The following is a 20552-nucleotide window of genomic DNA, read 5'->3' on the forward strand; positions in this document are numbered from 1 at the left end:
GGTGCCCACTTTTATGTGCCCCCCCCCTTCTCAGAGCCCAGCCCTTCTTTAGCACCCTCAGCTCCAAAAATTAGTTAATTAATTTGTTAATTAATTCTACACTTGAGGCTGGGTTGAGCCCCCCTTTTTGCCCTCAGCAGATTGTTTTTTGTTTGTTTGTTTGTTTCCCCTTTCAGGAGCCAGCAGCAAGACAGTCGATGGGGTCTGGGTGAGGAGGGGTGCCATCCCCTGGTCAGGGGAACTTACAATGTTCACTGCAATCGCAGCTTTTCCTCTGATTCCAACCTTGTGTCTGATGTGCGACTGGTTACTGGAGACCCCAAAAACCCTGTTTCACATAGTTCTTGGGTAATTATCAGCTGCTCTAGAGGAGAGACTAAATTCTGTGCCACACCATGCTGCCATCTTACATTTACTTCTTATAGAAGAGATACAATTGAACAGTTTTCTCAGAGAGCATGATTTCCATTTAATGTCCATTCTCCTTTCATTCATTTCTGGTTCTCTTCATTATTTTGGTGATCTATGGGCTAAATAGTTGGTTTAGCCAAAAAAAGGGAGAGAAAAAAAAAGAAAACACGTGAGGTGTATTTGTGAAGAGAGTTTCCTTTGTTCTAGTATAATCAATTTAATTCTCCCAAGTAATAAAAAATGCAATTTATCCACAAGAATTTTTACAGAGTTTGATTTTCCAAGTTTTCAACAAAATTCTGAAAAATCTGTCTGTTTAACTATATTTTATTTCTTTTATTTACAACTTTTAAAAAATAGAATAATAATTTTAAGTTGTTAGAAGATACTGAGATTAGCATGCTTGAAAATTAAAAAAAAACTGCTTTAAAAAATGAACCGTCTGCCTGCCACTTTTCACCCACCCAACCCACCTCATGGAGTATTTATTTAAAGGATAAAATAAATTCAAAATAGGAAGAGAAAATTTTAAAAATTGATTGCTAAGTAACCAAGCATTATCCAATTGAGAGACTATTGTCTGAAGAAAAATAAATTACTTTTCAAAAAATAACCATCCCACTATTCATTTCTCATGGTTAGATTCTTTGATTTGTCATTAAAAAATAAATCAAATTTTCCCTTTCATAAAAATCTTACCATTAACAACATTATCATTATAATTGATATAAAGTCATATTAGCAAATATATATTGTGTACATGGTATCCATATTTAAATGCATTTTGAGATTAAAATGATAATAAACCAACTAAAATCTTCAGTTTTGGCCCACTTTCCAAACTGTCATCAATTCATGTTTGTTTGAACCCTTTGCAGAATGGATTTTCAGAGAGCATAAAACTCTATGCCTGCTAGGGATGCTGTTCTTAATTGGCTGAACACTGGAATCACCCAGAGAGCTTTAAAAAGTACTGATGTACTGATGCTTATGTCTCATCCCTGAAGATTCTAATTTAATTCATCCAAGATGGCTTTCTCCAAAATGTCTCTGAGCTTCTGCCTCTCTTAGCTTCTCTCAGCTCTTGACTTGGTTCTCCTGGGGTGTTTCTCACTAAGCATCTGGGTGTCCTCTCTTATCTTCTCCAGGGCAACTCTGGGCTTCCAATCTTTTAGCTTATCATCTTCAAAACATCCTTCTGTCCTGCATCTCTCAGCATCTCCTAGCATCTCCAAGTGTCTGTCAGCTCTTAGATGCTTCTTCCTGGGGCAAACTCTAGATTACATCTCTTTGATTCTCTCCAAAATGCCTTTCTCAGCTTCTCTGAGCTCCTTCTCTCTGTGAGCTCTCTTAAAGGACTCTAGTGATCTAATCAAGACCCACCCAGAATGGGTGGGGTCACACCTCCATGGAAATGATCTAATCAAAAGGTCTCACCTACAGTTGGGTGGGTCACATCTCCATGGAAACAGCCTAATCAAGAGTTCCCACGCTAACCACAGGACTAATAATTCTTCCCTACAAGATTGCATTAAAGAACATGGCTTTTGCGGAAGACATAATAGATTCAAACCAGCACAGTGATTGACAAAGAGACTTGAAGATGATGTTGATTATAGGCAAGTCTTCAAGTTGGATGTGAGGATGGAGAAAAATTGCAGAAGATACTAGATAAAAGCCAGATGATAAAGACAACAGAAGAAATTCCTAATTGCTCCTCAGGTAACAGAGACCACATGTGATAGGTTCATGTGTCAACTTGGCCAGGTGATGGTGCCCAGTTGTCTGGTCAAGCAAGCACTGACCTGTTACTATGAGGACATTTCATGGACTTAAATTATCAGTAAGTTGATTGCGTCTATGGCAGATTATTTCTACAGTCAACTAAGGAGAGCGTCTTCAGCAATGAGAGACATATAGTTCAATCAGCTGAAGACTTCAAAAGAAGAAGTGATGATTTCAGCAGTCAAAGAGAATTTTCTTCTCTACTTCAGCCAGCCAGCTTCTTCTGGGAAATTCACTGAAAATCTTCATCAGAGTTGCCAGCTTGCAGCCTGCCTTATGGAATTTGGATCATGCATCCCCACAGTTTGGTGAGACACTTTTATAAAATCTCATATTTACAGATATCTCCTGTTGGTTCTGTTTCCCTAGAGAACCCTGACTAATACACCACTCATTGAAAAAGAAATGAGATTTGCTAATAACCAAGTCATATTTTTAAAATCTCTTTTAAGACAAAAGTTTGTTCTTCTAAGAAGTGATACACTAGCATTTCTCTCTTCTTGGATTTTAATACATGGATATCAATGCCCTAAATAATAACAATAATTCCCTAAACAAGTCTTCCTACATATGCAGCCTTTTTTGTCATCCATCCATTTTTTTTTTTTCTAAAAACGCTTCTTGTGCATGGCACTGTGCCAAGCCTTGAGAATATAGAAATGAATAAAACCCTGTGATCAGTTGAATTGTATGTCCTTAAAAGAAATATTGATGTCTAATCCCCAGTACCTCAGAATGTGACCTTATATGAATATAGGGTCATTGCCAATGGAATTTGTTAAAATGAGGTCATAATGGAGTAGAGCGTGTCCTTAATCCAATATGACTGGTGTCTTTATATGAAGAGAAGATTCACAGAGAGACACACACCCACACAGGGGAGAAAGCCATGCGAAGTCAGAGGCAGAGGCTGGAGTTACACACTCACAGCCGTGGAACACCAAGAATTTGCAGGCCACCACCAGAAGTTGGGAGAAGAGAGCATGGAACAGATTCTTCCCCTTGAGCCTTCATTGGGAGCTGGCCCTGCAGACACCTTGATTTCAGACTCTACCCTTCCAGAACTGTGTGAAAATACATTTCTGTTGTGTTAAGCCACACAGGTGGTGGATGTTTTGTTACCACAAGCCCTAGGAAACTAATACAGACCCTGATCTCAGATAGCTAACAGTCTACTGGCATGTATCAGGCATGTGAACAAACTCAGTATAATGCATAATACTAGAAATATACACTGAGAAAAGATACCACCCCACACATAGAAGAATTATACAGGATGGAGGGATTAATTCCTTCTGGGGTGGGGGTGAGAACACTGGAGAAAGTTTTACTCTCACAAAATCATATTGAGTTCCTTTTTTGTTGGCATCTAATCCTAGCCCTTGTGTAAGTTAAGTTGTGTCTGAAAGCCAAATTATTAGGAAGATATTCCAGATACAACAAAATATAAAATAGCATGCTCTGAGGACAGTATTTAAATTTCTATTTTTTGGAGATGTTTATTCTTATGGATTCTACATTTTCCGTGCAAAATTCTTATGTCGTACCTACAAATGTTATTAATGACCAATTTCTCAAATACCATGGATTTCATTAGTTGTCCTAATCATAAATGAGCAGATCAGCTTTCCATGAAGCCTCTCAGTTTCTAAGGCTTAGTACAACTGATAAGGACCCTGCCTAGAGCATGCTCAAAATTCCCCTTGTAGCCAGGAGTGAGAATTTTTTTGCCTGATTTTGTCATAGGTACATGCTTTCTCCTGGCCATCAAACAACTGGAAAGGAGAGGGAGAACTGAGACAAAAATAGGCATCATCCAGACATCTTTGTTTTTAAATCCCACAATATCCATGTAAATTTGGTATTATCATCACAATGCTACAGTGAGAAAAGCATTGTTTAAAAAGTAAGATAATTTGAAAATGACTCAGAGTAAATAAACGGCAGGGGCCAACCAGAATGAGAGCAGCAGAGTCAGAATGAAAAGCCTCTTCTCAGGAAACGTGGGCACCTCATTGCCTCCAAAATGGCAGTAAAGCCATGTGAAGAGACCAATTCTGCGAGGAATCGGTGAAATCTGATGAGAGACTTTGCTTGTTGATGCTGTCATCAGCCTTCTGTTTCCACGTACCTGCCTGAAGAAATGCTCTGCTGAATAGACTTCATTTCAATACATTTTTTGTAGTAAAATCAGCTGACTATCCTCATGTAGCTGAGAATTCAATGTCATCTTGAGTGCCTGATTGCAATACATCTTTGTAGTCTCACGAAGTATAATGTGTTGCTGAACTCTTTCGGGTGGCTTCGGTAAGGTTTGGAAAGATTGAGAACCTTGTCCAGGTTTACAGAGCTACAAAGTGGCAGAGCCCACATGTTAGATTTCAAAGTCTGTATACTTGCCACTACATTATACATCCTCATTCACTACAGCAAAAACCCTGCAAATCAAATATCAGCCAGTTACCATCAATAATAGGATTGCTAATGGCAAATGAATTTGTATGTAGTTTTGAATAATCCTCTAATTTCCCTTCTTTAATAATGATTTGTAGTTTATATATGAAGGGAATGTTTTTTGTTTTTATGTTTATCACCAATTTTGGTTGGCACCAGGAATGCAAGAGCTGAAGCAAAGCAGGTAGAGAACTTTCAAAAGTTAAGAATCTGGGATTCAGAGAGACAGACAAAAGGAAGATTTGATCCTTGCAGCAGCTTTGCCTCACTCAAGGGCATCTGGTGGGAACAATTGTTTTCTATGTTTACTGATGAAGTAGTCTGTCAAGGAGAAGAATGCGAGCTTCCCCAGCACCTGCTGTTCTCTGGCCTTCAGCCTGCTTGGAAGCTTTCTTCAAGTCAGAGGACAGAAATAAATCTTGCACATAAATCAATCTGTGAAAACTTCTGAACAATATTTGCCTTTGGGTTCCCATATAACATTAAGGAAACTGAAGCAATTCAACAGCTTCCTTCCTTTTCAAACAATTTATATTTTAAGCTGGTTCAGAAGGATTTCCTTGAGCCATTTCAATTCAGTGGGGTTCAACAACCAAGGCTGGGGGTGTCAGACAGATTTCTTGCACACCCATTGAAGCAAATGGGGCAGGTAGATGGTTTCAAATCACAAATTCACCTCCCACCCCATTAATGCAGATTATGTAGAGTCAATACAGAGATGAAAGTGAGACTAGGGTCAAGCAGAGGTAGATCCCAGATGAATTTTCCTCACGATCTGTGTAAAAATGCTGCCGAGTTTTTACTGCACTGTATAAAACAAAAAAGTGGGGAGTGCACAAGCTATTTGTATATTGAAGTTTAAAGCTCTCTCATTTGTTCTAAGGTGATATTTTCTGCAAATAGTTCCCTTTATAGTGGTGTGATTAGTTTAAATGAAGATCATGTATAACAGTAAATGGAAAAAAAAGACCATTATTTTGCCCTTTTTGTTCCTAGGAAAATTTGTGCTAAATTCATTCATGTCCATTTCAACTTTATAAAGCAGCATTAAGATGATCTATTATTAAATTAATGAGGGACATTTTTTTCAGGGGTAGAGCTATGTTATACATCTTCTCTTTTGTTTATGCAAATTCCAGGAAAAGTATTTGATGTTTTCTAATTCTCACTGTTAGATTTAAGAAAAAGTAATAATTTTATTCAGCAATGAATATGTATGAAAAAAATTATTATTTCCTCTGAAAAATAGGTGGCTGCACTATTGTTTGCTTCAAAGTCCTTCATCTTATCTTTTTTATTTTCTTACTAAAACATCTGTTGTTAGGTGACAGTTTAATTACTTGCTACATACTTGAGCAAAAGGCCATGAAAATATTTTAAATGAATGCATATGTTTATATCCTAAAATGAAGGGGCAAACACATAATTGTCCTGAGAAGACTATTTTTTACTTATTCCTCTCTTCCTACCAACAGTTTTGAATGTGGTAAGCGCCATATGAAAAAAGGCAAAAATGGATTGGAGTAAAACCTTTAAAATGAGTGTTTTTCTGTGCAGGAGCTTGAGGAGAATTCAGAATCTTATGTACAAATATTTGTGGTACTTCTTTCTTCAGTAGTGGTACGGACAGGCTCTCATTTGACCCCCTATATCTTGTGGCATCATTTATAAGATGTGGCCAAGCTAGTGGGACAAAGGGAAGTTAACTAAATCTTGGAGGCATCTCTCAATCAAACCCAGTAAGCACCTGACAAGGTTTACTTTGGGTCAGCCGTGTTTAGAGTAGCATAATGGAATATAAGAAATACAAGCATTGCCAACTTTATTTTCCAAAAGCATGTTTGGAACACAAAGGACATTTTCCCGTAGAGTTTTTGTAACAAAACAGAAAAAGCTTATTTGATCCATAAATTGCCTGAGATAAAGTGCCTAGACAAAGAGTACTACAAACTCTACCTATTATGGGTAACACATGGGAGCATTTTCCTAAGTATCTTGCCCCACCCTCTTAACACCACAGGGATGGAGCTCTGCCCCTCCCAGACCTAATGGCGGCTCCCATGGCCTGAGGCGAGTAGTCCAGCAGGGTGAGGACAACAGAGATGGACCCTTCGGAAGTACAAGGGTAAGTTATGTCAACACGTGGCAATGTTTCATGTCCTGACAGTTACCTAGACACAGCCATTTCTGTTCTTATGAGCTTCCAGTAATGGGCTCTCCTTCTCCCCTTTCTGCTGGCAGTTGTGGGGTATGGAGCCACAGCTCAGAAAATCAAAGGACTCTTTGGGATAATAGACTCACAGTTTTTATCCTGTAATAAAATAATTTTTTTATGCTTAATATCTGGATTATTTGGGGCAAGTTTCTTGATCCTTCTGTGTATAAGTTTATACCCCTATAAAATAATAATAACCTCTACTTTTCCAGGTTATTGTGATGATTAAGCAAATCATACCTAGTCAATGCTTAAAATGTTATTTGGCATAGTGTTAGCACTCAGGAAATGGTTTTATCTTCTAAATCTCACAACCTCCATCAATCCCAAAGACAAATATTTACTTCTTTGTGCTTTTCATTTAGACATGGTAGATAAAAACAAGGTATTTTTTTAAAGTGAATTTTCACCGTACTCTTAAATGGCAAGAAAATAAGAGCTGGGCTCGAGTACTGACCAGTTTTGTGCAATAAGTCATAACTGAGTGGAGCCTGAGGGAAGGAGAGAAAGGAAGAAAGGATAGCATGGGGCTGGAGATCATTATTGGAAACAGAAAACCCAGTAGCAGAGGGACAGGATAAGGAATGCTGAACGAGGGCTTTGCCTTCTCCCTTCCTTTATCCCTCATCCCCACCTGTACTGCCTGAGCAATCCTGGGATGGGATGGAAAATGGGAGCATGGGGCTGCAGGAATCCAAAGCAAAGTAAGTAGGAATGGAGGGGAAGCTGCAACAAGAGGTATGGATGCTTGGAGCATTTCTGTCCAGGTTGCTTTCCATTAAAAGTAATGCTGGAGGGTAAATTGTAACTCCTGGTAGATTTCTTTTATTTGGGCTTTATTTTTCTTTTTCTTTTCTCTTTTTCATGTTTCTTTTCTTCTTTCGTTTGTTTGTTTACTTTATCTCCTGCAGACTTAACATAATACTTTCCCCAAAGTCAGTATACTTGATTTTCAGGTTCTCCAGGTGGGAACTTTCTCCTTAGGAAACTGATGGACATTTATAAGAAAGGTCTATGTCTTTCATAAAATGAATTATAAAGTTTATGCCTTTATAAATCTCTTCTGTGAAATGAATCTCTTCTGTTATTCCCAAAGTATGATTTTAGATGTTAGGTGAATATATATATATATATATATATATATATATATATATATATAAAATCACCCTCAAATATTTTGACAGAAGTGGGATGTTATGTTATGGTTTTTAAACTGTCCCAAATGTTCAGTTTGGACTATGACCAAATAGAATATCTTTTATTTTTAGGCCTTGCAGACTGTTACACAAATCTGAAAAATTCTTTACTCCTCTTTGCTAATTCACAAATAAGGCTTTGAGCTCTTACTTCATTAGAGTGTCCTGAATATGTAAGGGATATAGAAATATCTGGCATAATCTTGGCCTGTTAAACTTTCAACTGAGGTGAGGAAATAAGGCCTGAAATAAAAGCAAATATAGTAAGATACTCTTATTGTATGAGGTTACATGCTAAATCAGTTCTAGAACTTAAAACAGAAGCACTGTAGAAATCAACTATTTCAATCCCCTTGTTTGATGGATATGAAAGATAACCCCAGAGAAGTTATCCCCAAATGAACTCAGGAACCTGTTCAAACTGTTGTGTGTGCTCCAAGTTGAATGATGTGTACCCCAATGTCACTACTGCTCTGGAACAACAGCAGGCAAGGGTTAAAGCAGGTCCTTGACCCACCACAGATAAGTGTAGGTAAGTTGGCTTCCTGTGGTTGATCCCAGACAAATGACATGTACTGTACTTGTTGAGAGGATGACAGTACAACAGGTCAGAACTGGCACTGGGAAATAAGACGGGTCCCAGCACCTTCCTGCAGTGAGTCAAGGACAGGCAAGGAAGGAAAAAGTGAGCTAGTATGTACTGCCTGTCCACTGTGTTCTAGGCATATGGATCAGTGATTTATATATAGCAATTAATATTTGATGAATGAAAGAATGATCACATTTATTTCTCACACAAAAAAATCTTGGAAGGTGTGATACTCCCCATTTCAATGAAGAAATTATTCAATCAGCAAATGTTCACTTATAACCTGTTGGGTACCAGGGCTTGTGATAGACACAGGGGTACAAAGAGATCCTCTATTCCCTTCCATATTATAGAAAATAGACTTATTGGAGATTGAACTCCAGGATTCATACATACACTCTGCTTCTACATTTTACTCCCATGAACTCAGAGATGTTATTTAATATTTGCAAGATCAAAAGTTTAGAAATTAAAATATTAGCTTTCCAAACCAGAGTCATTTTTACAACACTTTAAAATCTATGCCCTTTCCATTACAACTCACAGCCTGCCATGTGAGAAGGCAGCAGAGAAAGTGGTGTCAACTAGGTAAACCTCTTTTTGGTTAGAAAATGTTAGAAGTACAGAAAGCAAAAGAGACATGGGTGCAGAACAGAGAGGAAGAGGATAAGCCTGTCCACATATTGTGGCCAGAGGAAGTACACAGGTGACAGGGATTTAGAGTTCAGACCCACACACCTTAAGATTTACACCCAGAGAGAAGCATTCAGAATCAGATGCAGCTGAGAGAGGATTCAGATACTATTTCTAGCAGTCTAAAAGGCATTAAAGAGAAATGAACCAAGTGTACCCAAAGTAATTTTTCCTTGACTGGAGAATACATATAAAAATACATTCTCTCCTCTTGACTCTCCTGTTTCACACCTCCCTCCACATACATGTCAGAACACAGTGGTTCAAAATTCCTCTGCTGCTTCTCCCTCCTACTTCCAGTCCCTGGCCAATCTATGCAAATCTGCCAAGAAGTGTTCTTGATATCCATGGGACTGAAGAGATATACAGGAATGCATCTAGTTTCAAAAATTCGTCTGCCTTTTTCTCTGTTTTGTAGAGGCTGGGGGCTTAGAGTGGTACCCAGCAATTCCTCTTGAGGGGCACTATCTACCTGTCAGTCTGAGACTTGGGCACGTGTGTGGGGGGTTGGGAACAGGAAGCACAAATTACAGAATCACTTTTCTCTAGCTTAAATCCATGGGTTTCCAGGCTGTCTGACTGGAGTTTACCACTTTTAAGTGAAGCAATCTTAAAAAACATTAAAGCATGTGAATTTGTGCTGACTATGTAACCACAGGAATCTCAATATTTATATGTAAAACACCCACAATGAAAAAGAATTGTCCTGAGAGCAGCTTTATAACTCTCTTATGAATGAGTAATACTAACGCTGGCCTATAATGTTTGAATATGCATATAACTGTTGTGAAATAATCACAGCCTGGAAATGAGTAAAGGGCTTGTGATCAAACCCCTAGAGCAGAACAAAATACTTCACCCCCTAAAAAAATGTGTACTCAGGGCTTCAAAGGGTCAGTTGTGTCAAGGGATCCAATTCACTCTGAAAGCTTCCTAAGCCTTGAGAAATGTGACTAAAATATTAAACCGTAAAAGTCACAGAACCCTAAAATGTTTTAGACAAAAGGCAATGTTAGAGATCATCTGGTTCAGTGGTTATTAGCCTTTTTTGTGGGTGAAGAGAATCTGATGAAAGTTTGGGACTATCTCTCCGGAAAAATGCACATATGTATATTAATGCAAAAATTTGAATGCGATTTTAGGGTGTTCAGGGATTTCTTTAGCTGCTTGGTACCAGATGAAGAATTCCTGAGCCAGGTGAACCCTCCATTAAATCAAAGCTCCTCATTTTTCAGAGCTCACATCTCTTGCCCAGTGGCATAGCTAACTGGTGTTGAAGCACGTAAGGACCAGGTATCCCAATGCTTAGCCTACATCTGATTAGAGTTATCACCCAAATTGCAGCAACTCATTATATGAGGGACTTGAATTATGCAGTAAGTTAAGCATCAGGCTTTTTCTTATTCTTGTAATTCATGATTAAGCTTTATCCAAAGCTATTAGTAGCTTTCTAGATGGGTTCAAATTAAAAGAGATTGGTAATTAGGTGGCACTGTTTCCATTTGATTTGTTGCATTTTCTGATCTGTTTCCCTTGTATTTTATTTTCATCTTTTCTTGTTATTTCAAAATGTCAGGGTAATATATTGCTTTAAGGGGTGGTAAAAAATTTAAGACCACTCATGATCATCGCTAGGATGGTTCTTAGAGTATCAGATATTCATACTGCTCCATTAAATTGCTTTAAAATAAAATGAGATTCTAGAAAAAATAAGCTCTAAAAGCACTGAGCCAGAATCACTTCTATTGAAATTCATAGGATGGTAATCTAAAGTAGGTGGTGTCAAGTTTTCTGATGAAGTAGGCATGCTTATCTTAATACACAGACTCAAAGAATGACTTTCCTAGGACCAGTAAAAAATGAAAGGTTATAAAGCTATGTATCATAGCAATAGTGGAAATTATCAATATAATTATACATAGCCATTATCTTTTTGTTATTTCAGGGGCAGGGAAAAAAGTGAACAACCTAGTTCTGAGTTATGGGCATGGGTCTTTCTCTGACCTCCTTCCAGTCTCCTCAGACAGCAGTTGTGTTCATCGCATCCTCCCTTGTTCTCCCCCTCTATCTTGAACATGTTGCTATGGTTATTCCTATTTATGTCTCCTCAAATGGACTCTTATCTTGTTAACAGCTGAGATTTGTCGTATTCAACTTTGAAAGCACAGCACCCAGCACTTGTCAGATACATACCAAATGCTAAATTAATATCTGTTGAGTTAATGACTGAGTGACTGAGGGAAGGAAATAACCTCAAGTTCTGCATGCTTCATAAACTGAGGGTTAGTAAATAGGTCACATAAAAGCTTTAATAAGTAAACATCCAGCACATTCAAGCATGGGTGATAAAGAATTAACCCAGGGGCATTATTTTTTGTCTCACTTTCTTTAAAACAGTTTGTCATTATGGTGGATTCTTCTACACTAACAACAAAAACATCATTACTTCTTTAGAGATAAAATAGATTGGGAAGGTGATTTACTTACAGATTTACTGAAATTGATTAGGACATTTGAGAAGGGATATCTAATGGATTTTCCAGAAATAAGATGTCACTTCTCTCCTCCAATAAACCAAATAGATTGATTTACTAAAAACAAACACCTTAAGTAAAGCATAAAGGAGGATTGTCCTGAGAGTTTATGCAATAATTATAGGAGATTCAATTAACAATTCAGGACAAACCTTATGGATACAGGAAGTATTCAAGGGCAAAGCCATACCTTTCAAGACATCTTTGTGTCCCTAATATTGGCATAGAGTGGGAGATTATATACACACAAATATTTACATATTAAATTCTAAATTATGAAATATATCTTGAATTTTATTGCACTGGAGTTCACTTATGTCATGATTTCTGGGCTGCTAAGAATGTACAACTGTTGAAGTGATCTCTTCTATCCAAAAATCTGAAACCCACTGCTGTAGATTGAGGCCTTTAAATTTTTCTTGCTCCACTACTTGGAGGTTTTGAAAAGTCAAAATTTTAGCAGAATTGCTTAAAGGACATAGTATGCTTTTTTGCATTGTGAGTGTTGAAGAAGGGAAATGAATACCACAGACTTTACCGAACTTATTTGATCTGGAACTCTTTTTTCATATGTTACCAAACTTATTTGATCTGGAACTCTTTTTTCATATGTTACCAAACATTTGATTCAGATCTCTTTTTTCAAGCAGTATGTTTAACTAGGATTGCACAGAACATGGACATGGTAAACTAATTAACATCAATATATTATAATTTTCTTGCCATATAAAAGATCAGGGCAGGGGAGGGTAGTGTGTTGGCAATACCCATGAAAAGGTCCTTAAAGTGGTAAAACAAGTACAGAAAGGAAAAGCAAAAGACTCTGAGGATAAATGCTCTCAATTTATAATGCCCTTCCTCAGGAATTCCCCTTTTTTGTGTTCCTATGCTGTAGCTGCTGCTGAAAAGATACCAATAAGCATTAATGGTTACTGGGCATTATTAGAAAACAATAGGAATATTTTCATGTTTTTGCATGGCCTAGGATTTCTGAGCAAAAACTGGCACCCTGGTTAAAAGGGCAAATGAGGGGCAAAACCTTGAAGGTTAAAGATAATGAAATATCCCAGAGAGATATACAGGTTTATCTCCCCTGAAGCCATTTGTTTAGATGCAGAAGGTTGTAAAAACCTAAGGAACATGTTCTGGTTGGCCAGGATGGTGGGATAAAACTCCAAGGTGCCATTCCGTGACAGAATCGTTGACAACTAGCAAAAACTGGTACAACTCTCTTCCTCAAAACCCTAGAAAGTAGTTAAAAGGCTGCAATAACTAGGCAAGTGCCAAATCAAAAAAAACACACAACCTTATAAAGGCACTCTTTTATGGCACCTTTTATGGCCTTCCCCCCACCCCCTCCCTGGCCCAATATGGAGCCAGACTACACTCCCATTGTGGGTTCATGGACCAGTTCCAGGCCAATCAGAGTAAACCCTGTGTATATACTAAGGTGACTCTATGTCATTGCCAGTCTATTGCTTGGCAGTTTGAAAGATGGAACCAGGAAATTCCTCTCTGGCTTACCCTCCCAGAACTTGCTCTGCAGGCAGAGACAGCTTGTGACAGGTAACACAGTGTAAGAAACAATTAAGTCAAATTAACCTGGGGCAAAGGATTACTTGCTTTAAGAAATATAATAACGTACCTGAGAGGGGTTGGTCTATTTCATAGAGGGGGAAATTGGACTTCCTATAGGGGGGGAATTCCTAAGACTACAAGTGAGTGAACACCAGCCTGGGACCAGACACAGGCTCAGAAAAAACATAGAAGACCCTCCACTTCACATTTGCCTCAGGTTGATCTGGATAGGAAGCAGAGCAGCAGCCAATGCAAAGCCAATTTGCAAAGACTTTGAATGACATTTTTGGAGGGTTTATTTATTTATTTATTTTTTTGCCATTGTTTTTGGTGTTGTATTAGCTACTGGCACTCAAGGATATCTCTGTCATATCGCAGGCTGCATACAAACTTAAGGAACAGAAATCTCAGAGTCCAAATCCAAGACTTAATACTTTAAAATATCAAAATGTATACTGTGCAACAAAAGATTATAATATAAACAAAGAAAAAGGAAATGATGGTCCATCCAGAGGAAGAAGATGAAAATCCAGAAATCATCAATGAAGAGGACTACACTTGAGATGTAACAAGACTATTTGAAATGATGCTCAAAATGCTCATGGAGATAAAAGAAACATGGAAAAATAACTAAAGGATATCAAGAAAATGATGGATGAAAAACATGAGACTCTCCATAAAGAGAGTTTAAAAGGAAACCAAAGAGAAATACTTGAGTTGAAGACCACAATAACTGAAATGAAAAATTCCATGAAGGGGTTCAACTGCAAAGTGAAGCTTGCAGAAGAAAGAATCAGTGAACCTGAAGACCACAGAATCAAAAAAATTAAGGCTGAGGAGCACAAATTTTTAAAAATGGAAAAATCAAATAAAGCCTGTGATGGTTTGAATATTTATGGACTCAGCAGATCATATTCTAAAAGCTAATCCATTCCTGTGGGTGTAAACCTATTGTGGGTGGGACTTTTTGATTAGATTATTTCAGTTGTGGTGTACCCCAGGTGGGTCTTAATCCTTTTGCTGGAGTCCTTTGTATGAGAATGAAAGTCAGAGTAAGACACAGAGAAAAAGACACGAAAGCTCAGAAGGAAAGTCCTGGATGGAGCAGCTGGAAGCTAAAGCAATGAAATCTGGGAGGAAAGGGAGAGACCAACAGATGCTGGCATGTGCCTTGCCATGTGACAAAAGGAGTCCAGGATTGCCATGGTTGGTCTTCAGGGAGAAAGTATCAACTGTTGATGCCTTGATTTGGACATTTCATGGCCTCAGAACTGTAAGCTTGTAAGTTAATAAATCCCTATTGTTAAAAGCCAAACCAGTTCTGGTCTATTGCATTTTGGCAGCTTTAGAAAACTAAAACAGTAGGGCACAATCAGTTGTACCAATATATGCATTATGGGAGTCTGAGAAGAAGAAGAAAGATAGAAAGAATCAGAAGGAATAGTCAAATAAATAATAGCAGAAAAGATCCCAAATTTAATGGAAGACATGATTATACATATTTAAGAATCCCAACAAACCCCAAACAGAATAAACTCCAAGAGAACCATGCCCAGTCACATAATACTCAAACTGATAAATACCAGGAACAAGGATACAGATGCGAAAGATGCAAGAGTATAGCAATATATTATGTACAAGGGAATTCCAATGAGATTAAGTGCTGATTTATCGTTAGAAACCATGCATGCAAAAAGGAAGAAGAATAATATTTTTTAAAGTTCTGAGAGGAAATAATTGCCAACCAAGAACTTTACATCTGTCAAGACTGTCTTTCAAAAAGGACGGCTAGATCAAGATATTTCTGATAAACAAAAGCTGAGGGGAGGCGGGGCAAGATGGCAGACTGGTGAGCTGTACGTTTTAGTTACTCCTCCAGGAAAGTAGGTAAAAAGCCAGGAACTGCGTGGACTGGACACCACAGAGCAATCTGTCTTTGGGCATCCTTCATACAACACTCATGAAAACGTGGAACTGCTGAGATCAGCGAAATCTGTAAGTTTTTGCGGCCAGGGGACCCGCGCCCCTCCCTGCCAGGCTCAGTCCCGGGGGAGGAGGGGCTGTCAGCTCCAGGAAGGAGAAGGGAGAATTGCAGTGGCTGCTCTTATCGGAAACTCATTCTACTGATTCAAACTCCAACCATAGATAGACTGAGACAAGACACCAGAGACTCTGAGAGCAGCCAGCCCAGCAGAGAGGAGACAGGCATAGAAAAAAAACAACACGAAAAACTCCAAAATAAAAGCAGAGGATTTTTGGAGTTCTGGTGAACACAGAAAGGGGAAGGGCGGAGATCAGGCCTTGAGGCGCATATGCAAATCCCGAAGCAAGGCTGATCTCTCTGCCCTGTGCACCTTTCCTTAATGGCCCTGGTTGCTTTGTCTATTAGCATTTCAATAACCCATTAGATCTCTGAGGAGGGCCGTTTTTTTTTTTGTTTTTTTTTTTTTTAAATCCTTTTTGCTTTTTCTAAAACAATTACTCTAAGAAGCTCAATACAGAAAGCTTCAAAGAATTGAAATTTGGGCACGTCAAATCAAGAGCAGAACTAAGAGAGCTCTGAGACAAAAGGCAATAATCCAGTGGCTGAGAAAATTCACTAAACAACACAACTTCCCAAGAAAAGGGGGGGTGTCCGCTCACAGCCACCATCCTGGTGGACAGGAAACACTCCTGCCCATCGCCAGCCCCATAGCCCAGAGCTGCCCCAGACAACCCAGTGTGACGGAAGTGCTTCAAATAACAGGCACACACCACAAAACTGGGCGTGGACATTAGCCTTCCCTGCAACCTCAGCTGAATGTCCCAGAGCTGGGAAGGGGGAGCAGTGTGAATTAACAGAGCCCCATTCAGCCATCATTTGAGCAGACTGGGAGCCTCCCAACACAGCCCAGCAGCCCAGAACTGCCCTGGGGGGACGGCACTCACCTGTGACATAGCACAGTCATCCCTCAACAGAGGACCCGGGGTGCACAGCCTGGAAGAGGGGCCCTCTTGCAAGTCTCAGGAGCCATACGCCAATACCAAAGACTTGTGGGTCAGTGGCAGAGACAAACTGTGGCAGGACTGAACTGAAGGATTAGACTATTGCAGTAGCTTTAAAACTCTAGGATCATCAGGGAGATTTGATTGTTAGGGCCACCCCCCCTCCCCGACTGCCCAGAAACACGCCCCACATACAGGGCAGGCAACACCAACTACACACGCGAGCTTGGTACACCAATTGGGCCCCACAAGACTCACTCCCCCACTCACCAAAAAGGCTAAGCAGGGGAGATCTGGCTTGTGGAGAACAGGTGGCTCGTGGACGCCACCTGCTGGTTAGTTAGAGAAAGTGTGCTCCACGAAGCTGTAGATCTGATAAATTAGAGATAAGGACTTCAACTGGTCTACAAACCCTAAAAGAACCCTATCAAGTTCAGCAAATGCCACGAGGCCAAAAACAACAGAAAATTATAAAGCATATGAAAAAAACCAGACGATATGGATAACCCAAGCCCAAGCACCCAAATCAAAAGACCAGAAGAGACACACCTAGAGCAGCTACTCAAAGAACTAAAGATGAACAATGAGACCATAGTACGGGATATGAAGGAAATCAAGAAGACCCTAGAAGAGCATAAAGAAGACATTGCAAGACTAAATAAAAAAATGGATGATCTTATGGAAATTAAAGAAACTGTTGACCAAATTAAAAAGATTCTGGACACTCATAGTACAAGACTAGAGGAAGTTGAACAACGAATCAGTGACCTGGAAGATGACAGAATGGAAAATGAAAGCATAAAAGAAAGAATGGGGAAAAAAATTGAAAAACTCGAAATGGACCTCAGGGATATGATAGATAATATGAAACGTCCGAATATAAGACTCATTGGTGTCCCAGAAGGGGAAGAAAAGGGTAAGGTCTAGGAAGAGTATTCAAAGAAATTGTTGGGGAAAAACTTCCCAAATCTTCTAAACAACATAAATACACAAATCATAAATGCTCAGCGAACTCCAAATAGAATAAATCCAAAAAAACCCACTCCGAGACATATACTGATCACACTGTCAAACACAGAAGAGAAGGAGCAAGTTCTGAAAGCAGCAAGAGAAAAGCAATTCACCACATACAAAGGAAACAGTGTAAGACTAAGTAGTGACTACTCAGCAGCCACCATGGAGGCAAGAAGGCAGTGGCACGATATATTTAAAATTCTGAGTGAGAGGAATTTCCAGCCAAGAATACTTTATCCAGCAAAGCTCTCCTTCAAATTTGAGGGAGAGCTTAAATTTTTCACAGACAAAGAAATGCTGAGAGAATTTGCTAACAAGAGACCTGCCCTACTGGAGATACTAAAGGGAGCCCTACAGACAGAGAAACAAAGACAGGACAGAGAGATTTGGAGAAAGGTTCAGTACTAAAGAGATTCGGTATGGGTACAATAAAGGATATTAATAGAGAGAGGGAAAAATATGGCAAACATAACCCAAAGGATAAGATGGCCGATTCAAGAAATGCCTTCACGGTTTTAACGTTGAATGTAAATGGATTAAACTCCCCAATTAAAAGATATAGATTCGCAGAATGGATCAAAAAAAATGAACCATCAATATGTTGCATACAAGAGACTCATCTTAGACACAGGGACACAAAGAAACTGAAAGTGAAAGGATGGAAAAAAATATTTCATGCAAGCTACAGCCAAAAGAAAGCAGGTGTAGCAATATTAATCTCAGATAAAATAGACTTCAAATGCAGGGATGTTTTGAGAGACAAAGAAGGCCACTACATACTAATAAAAGGGGCAATTCAGCAAGAAGAAATAACAATCATAAATGTCTATGTACCCAATCAAGGTGCCACAAAATACATGAGAGAAACACTGGCAAAACTAAAGGAAGTAATTGATGTTTCCACAATAATTGTGGGAGACTTCAACACATCACTCTCTCCTATAGATAGATCAACCAGACAGAAGACCAATAAGGAAATTGAAAACCTAAACAATCTGATAAATGAATTAGATTTAACAGACATCTACAGGACATTACATCCCAAATCACCAGGATACACATACTTTTCTAGTGCTCACGGAACTTTCTCCAGAATAGATCATATGCTGGGACATAAAACAAGCCTCAATAAATTTAAAAAGATTGAAATTATTCAAAGCACATTCTCTGACCACAATGGAATACAATTAGAAGTCAATAACCATCAGAGACTTAGAAAGTTCACAAATACCTGGAGGTTAAACAACACACTCCTAAACAATCAGTGGGTTAAAGAAGAAATAGCAAGAGAAATTGCTAAATATATAGAGACGAATGAAAATGAGAACACAACATACCAAAACCTATGGGATGCAGCAAAAGCAGTGCTAAGGGGGAAATTTATAGCACTAAATGCATATATTAAAAAGGAAGAAAGAGCCAAAATCAAAGAACTAATGGATCAACTGAAGAAGCTAGAAAATGAACAGCAAACCAATCCTAAACCAAGTACAAGAAAAGAAATAACAAGGATTAAAGCAGAAATAAATGACATAGAGAACAAAAAAACAATAGAAAGGATAAATATCACCAAAAGTTGGTTCTTTGAGAAGATCAACAAGATTGACAAGCCCCTAGCTAGACTGACAAAATCAAAAAGAGAGAAGACCCATATAAACAAAATAATGAATGAAAAAGGTGACATAACTGCAGATCCTGAAGAAATTAAAAAAATTATAAGAGGATACTATGAACAACTGTATGGCAACAAACTGGATAATGTAGAAGAAATGGACAATTTCCTGGAAACATATGAACAACCTAGACTGACCAGAGAAGAAATAGAAGACCTCAATCAACCCATCACAAGCAAAGAGATCCAATCAGTCATCAAAAATCTTCCCACAAATAAATGCCTAGGGCCAGATGGCTTCACAGGGGAATTCTACCAAACTTTCCAGAAAGAACTGACACCAATCTTACTCAAACTCTTTCAAAACATTGAAGAAAATGGAACACTACCTAACTCATTTTATGAAGCTAACATCAATCTAATACCAAAACCAGGCAAAGATGCTACAAAAAAGGAAAACTACCGGCCAATCTCCCTAATGAATATAGATGCAAAAATCCTCAACAAAATACTTGCAAATCGAATCCAAAGACACATTAAAAAAATCATACACCATGACAAAGTGGGGTTCATTCCAGGCATGCAAGGATGGTTCAACATAAGAAAAACAATCAATGTATTACAACACATTAAAAACTCGAAAGGGAAAAATCAATTGATCATCTCAATAGATGCTGAAAAAGCATTTGACAAAATCCAACATCCCTTTTTGATAAAAACACTTCAAAAGGTAGGAATTGAAGGAAACTTCCTCAACATGATAAAGAGCATATATGAAAAACCCACAGCCAGCATAGTACTCAATGGTGAGAGACTGAAAGCCTTCCCTCTAAGATCAGGAACAAGACAAGGATGCCTGCTGTCACCACTGTTATTCAACATTGTGCTGGAAGTGCTAGCCAGGGCAATCCGGCAAGACAAAGAAATAAAAGGCATCCAAATTGGAAAAGAAGAAGTAAAACTGTCATTGTTTGCAGATGATATGATCTTATATCTAGAAAACCCTGAGAAATCAACGATACACCTACTAGAGCTAATAAACAAATTTAGCAAAGTAGCGGGATACAAGATTAATGCACATAAGTCAGTAATGTTTCTATATGCTAGAAATGAACAAACTGAAGAGACACTCAAGAAAAAGATACCATTTTCAATAGCAACTAAAAAAATCAAGTACCTAGGAATAAACTTAACCAAAGATGTAAAAGACCTATACAAAGAAAACTACATAACTCTACTAAAAGAAATAGAAGGGGACCTTAAAAGATGGAAAAATATTCCATGTTCATGGATAGGAAGGCTAAATGTCATTAAGATGTCAATTCTACCCAAACTCATCTACAGATTCAATGCAATCCCAATCAAAATTCCAACAACCTACTTTGCAGACTTGGAAAAGCTAGTTATCAAATTTATTTGGAAAGGGAAGATGCCTCGAATTGCTAAAGACACTCTAAAAAAGAAAAACGAAGTGGGAGGACTTACA

General features: G+C 38.4%; 1 long non-coding RNA gene across 1 annotated transcript in view; it reads left to right on the forward strand.

Annotated features, from left to right (window-relative positions):
* The window catches only part of LOC119528965, a 49261-nt gene extending 42371 nt beyond the window's left edge, over window positions 1-6890 (forward strand). Inside the window, exon 4 of the long non-coding RNA XR_005215791.1 lies at window positions 6671-6890. This is a non-coding gene — a long non-coding RNA (uncharacterized LOC119528965). The remainder of the gene's footprint in view (window positions 1-6670) is intronic.
* The last annotated feature ends 13662 nt before the right edge of the window (window positions 6891-20552 follow it).

Source organism: Choloepus didactylus, chromosome 3, assembly GCF_015220235.1.
Source record: "Choloepus didactylus isolate mChoDid1 chromosome 3, mChoDid1.pri, whole genome shotgun sequence".
Taxonomy (NCBI): domain Eukaryota; kingdom Metazoa; phylum Chordata; class Mammalia; order Pilosa; family Megalonychidae; genus Choloepus; species Choloepus didactylus.